The sequence below is a fragment of the Nuphar pumila genome, chromosome 13 (assembly GCF_984573655.1).
Source record: "Nuphar pumila chromosome 13, dmNupPumi1.hap1.1, whole genome shotgun sequence".
Taxonomy (NCBI): Eukaryota; Viridiplantae; Streptophyta; class Magnoliopsida; order Nymphaeales; family Nymphaeaceae; genus Nuphar; species Nuphar pumila.
This window is the reverse complement of record NC_143261.1, coordinates 22582705-22587500: the sequence shown is the minus strand read 5'-3', so window position 1 is coordinate 22587500 and position 4796 is coordinate 22582705.

Sequence of the window (4796 nt, the reverse complement as noted above, 5' to 3'; positions counted from 1 at the left end):
AATGTGCACAGGCTTCTGCTTACGTAATTTATTTAGCCGATGTACGGTTTCATACATCGTGCATTGCTTATGCAATTTATTTAGCCGATGTACAGTTTCGTACATCATGCATTGCTTACATAATTTATTTAGCTGATGTATGGTTTCGTACGTCATGCATCGCTTATGCAATTCATTTAGCTCAATGTGTGGTTTCACACATTAGGCCTCACTTTATGTTATTTACTTTGCTGTCACGCTGTAATGTTTACAAGCTTATGCTTTACTATATATGTATTTTATATACATATATATAACTTTATAAGGTACACATACTCCTGTCCACTTTAGATTACGCATGTATTTAAAGATGTAGATTTTCGCATTCTTGCCAAGTCTCTATTTTTAAAAAGGTTTTTACATGCAAGATTTCAAGCCCATATTATTCATTGTCTCGAAAAGAAAAACAAGTATTTGGCATTTGCATATTCGCAACCTAGTTTTTTTTCAAACCTACATAACGAAAAGACTTCAACTATGTAGCCCTAAGTGGTACATACGTCTGGTCCTCTTTTTCGGTATTCAAAATGACTCGAATATTTTTCGGCCTAAAGCACGAGACTTTGAAATTTCTAAATAAATGTTAGGGTTTCTTTCTGAGAAACCTATATCCCTCTTATCGTAGGGGTACTATTAAATGTGTATGGTATTTTAGTACTACAATGATTGGATGGGAGATTTATAGTAACCTCGTAGTGTAAAAATACATGATGATTAAAAGAAAATCACATAAATGGTGATGATCACCTTCACAGGTAAGATATTCGAGTTGATTTAAAAGATCAGAGCATGCAGAATTGGTCGTCAGTTAAAATAGAACTTGACATACCCATTCATATCTTTGGTTCCATCAAGAGAGATGATGTGATGATACAAAAACTCTAATGGACAAGTGGCCTCTAAGAAGTTCTCTCTCGGTCATTGACCGTCCTCTTAGGAGCGGACTCAACTAGTTATTCGGGGTATCAAAATACATAGAATAACAAACTCCTAGGCAATCTCAGTTGTTTCTATATTTTTCCTATGCGTACCCTCAAGATAGGTAATTATCGAAACAAGATTATCATGCTCATTTTGATTATTCTGAAATGTACGTCACGAAAGAAACAATATATATGTTAGTCTTGTTTTGAATTTTGATATTATAAGTTCGATCCATTTTATAAGGTATAGGTGATGATTAGGTCGATACGGCAGGCAATGACGCGATGATGTGATGATATTAGGATTTCACTCTTTCTCTGTTGTGTAGTTTATGAGCACATTTTAAAATTTTGCATAAGGGTTTCTTTTGAAATCCCTTTTTTGTGTAAACTTTAATTATCAAAAACCTTGTTTTGAATCTATGTAGTTTCAATGCTTATATGGAGATACAAATCTTTTGGGTAAAGGAAAGTTTGCCTCTAATATGCCTAAGATCCGTTGACTAGTTATTTCAAACACCATTTTTCGCTGAACTATCATTTTAAAACTCTGAAAAATGATTGATTGCCAAGCATTAAAATTTCTCCTAAAAGATTATGAGTTCAGAATTTTGGGGTGTTACAAAATTTTTTGTAAGATTCCTTCGATGCCTCATCTTTTGTTTTCTTTTATTTGTCGTCTTGGTCTTTTGTTTGGCTCTTGCACCTTTTATGGTAGTTGGCTACGCTTTTCTTACCTTTGTTTTATGTTGTGGTTATTTTTTGCTTTTTTGCCTTCTCTTGAATTTGCTCTTTTTGTATCTCTCTCTTCTTCAAATTTGAGTAATATTTGACCATATGCTTCCTATAGTTTGTTACGTCAACCTGGAAAAAAAGTTATTAGCCAACAACTAATTATCTTATATAAAAAAATACAATAAAATAAGACATATAAATGTGTACTTGTGTGAAATAGAGTTTCATATTTATGCTCAAGTATTTATGTATATTAATACAAATATACCACAATTGATCATGTAACAATCATATATAAAATCAACATGTATGTATGTATTGAGATTAGAAACATGTGCAAAGTAATTACTTGTTATCTTGTTGAGAAGTATCATCCATGAGACAAGTCATCCAACCATTATAAGCATCATAACCAAAGCACTATGCAAAAAAAAAAACTAGAACCCAACATTAATCATACCTAATATAAGAGAAAACCTAAGATATTATAAAATAAGTAATGAGCTCGTATTAGATTTTTGATATCTTAATATGCATTAGTTGTGGTCCCTGTGAAATTGTAGAATCTAAACTTCTTTTATTTTATAGACATTTTCCACACAACCTAATGATGATTGCTCGAGTTAAGAGGAACTAAGATTGCAGTATAAATCAAATTGAAGACATAAACACACATCACACATGTTGTAAACACAAATGTAAGTATGCAATGTTGTTTAAAGAATGTCTTGTTACATTTATTATAAGGATACAAGTTTTGGTTCTTCGAGAAAGAACAAGCCCCGCTTTCATAACATCACATTTGACCATTTGCTTTGAACAATGTTAAGCAGTTAGTCTTTATTAGTTAGCAGAAAAATATGAGGATTATCACTTTAGATACTCATTAAGAAATACAAGATAACATAAATGGTCTTTGTCAATTTTGTTTATACTGCAATATCTCGATTGTACCTAGTTATGTCATTTGCCCTACAAGGTTGGATGCTATCCAAATTACTACAGTGAAGATCAATGACATTGATTTGTTAACATAGTTTCACATCTTCTGCAATGATTCTCTTATCATGTACAACATCAAATGTTCAAGAAAGTTCTTTATTGCTTACATATCGAACAACTATATCCTTAATTAGGGGTTTCAACAACTGCATGCCCTTCGCGTGCATGTTAAGAACATCAATACTGTCTACTGTTTGGGACAATCAAATGTTCGTCAAAAAACTGAGCTTAATAAATGGTGCTTGAGATAGATGTATATTTCATCATCAATTGCTTCTTGTTTAACTTCGAAAGCAACTACTCCTTGTTTAACTTTGCTTGTATCAAGTAAACATCACTACTAAAGTTACAATTTGTGACTAACACTATAGATCTCTAATTAAGGTAATCAAACCTATGGTATTGTACTTTAGCCATTTTACAAGCCATCATTAATTGACTAAACCAACCACACAATATACCATTCATCTAATAAAAATAACATACAACAAAAAGGTCATCCATATATTATTCATACATTCAATTAATAAAACTACCTACAACAATCACTCTGAAAACTAACTATTTACAAAAACCCTAACCCTGATTGAATGCTTGTGAATTGTCAACCTCAATCCCATCATGCTAATTAGATGCATGTGCACAACCAACCCTAACCCATTACCTCAAGACAAAAATATCAAATATTAAATAAAAGACAATAAAACAAATATAAATTGTCTACAACACTAATATACAAAAACTATAAAAATAGTAAATCTTAAATGAAATATTCAGTGCCAAATATTAAATAAAATACAAGCAAACATATATAATTCTTTCATGGCAATAACCAAACACAAATACTATGAGGCCATAATCAATATATATATATATATATATATATATATAAGAAAACAATGTATATATAACTCACTTTTTGACCTAATTAAACGAAGTTGAATAAAAGGATGTCACAACCTTGTTGAAAAGCTGCAAGATGATTTTGTATGAATCAATACAAAGGGAAGAGATAAAACAATTAGGGTTCTAGAGGAAAAAGGGTTAGGGTTCTAGCGAAAAACAAACAAACCGCAATGTCTTTATATATGAATCATCAAACATGTGAAGGTTACTAACAATCACAATAGGTATTTATGAATAATGTCAACAAACATTTACATGTATGTGGGGAGTATTTAGTTAAAGGAGCATCACATGTTTTCTTCACGAAGGTCATACTATATTTGCGAAAGTCGTATTGTATTTGCGGATGTTGAATCATAATGCGAACATTAAAAGCATTCATAACAGGCATTTGCGAATGTCAGCATACATTTATAGACCTTCTTAAAGAGTATTTAGTTAAAGAAGGTTCACAAGTTTTCTTTGTGAATGTCGTATTGTATTTGCAGCAGAGTGTGAAAGTCAGATACATTCATAATAGGTATTTTGTGAATGTCATGCATTTGCAAACCTCCTCGAGAAGTATTTATTTAAGTGAGGTTTGCATGCTATCTTCGTGAAGACTGTATTGTATTTAAGGATGTTTGCATCATCTTCTTTTTTATTGGCAGGTTGCAAACTTCCTACATCGTACTTATATGTCATGTGAACTTCAATAGGTTTGCATGTACCTAAGGCAAAAATGTCTTACAAAAGTTGAGAATTAACGATTTTGAATACGCTAGAAATTTTGTCAACTTTATAGGTATTTCGGAAAGCATGAAGGACAATGTGATTATTTTCTGTTCATAAAAAATGACACGAAACAAATGGCCCTTTATGCTTATATCCGAACTAAGTCTGACCCATTAACATTGAATCTAGGAGATTCTCACCTACATTTTCCACATGAAACAAACACGTGATTATTTTCACTCTCCATCTCACATGAAACAAACACTGCTAGAGAACATTTCACAAGAAAGACCTTTTATATTATTTTACTCTCCCTAGTTTCCCATGAGAAACTCTTTTCTCTTTTCCATGCTCGAACAAACGCCTCCACCCTAAAAGTCAACCTACCTTTCCAATTTACAAATCCCATGAGCACATCAGCATGGAAAGTCGTTTCAATATTTTTCAACTGATATTTCCTCGAAAGTGTACGATATC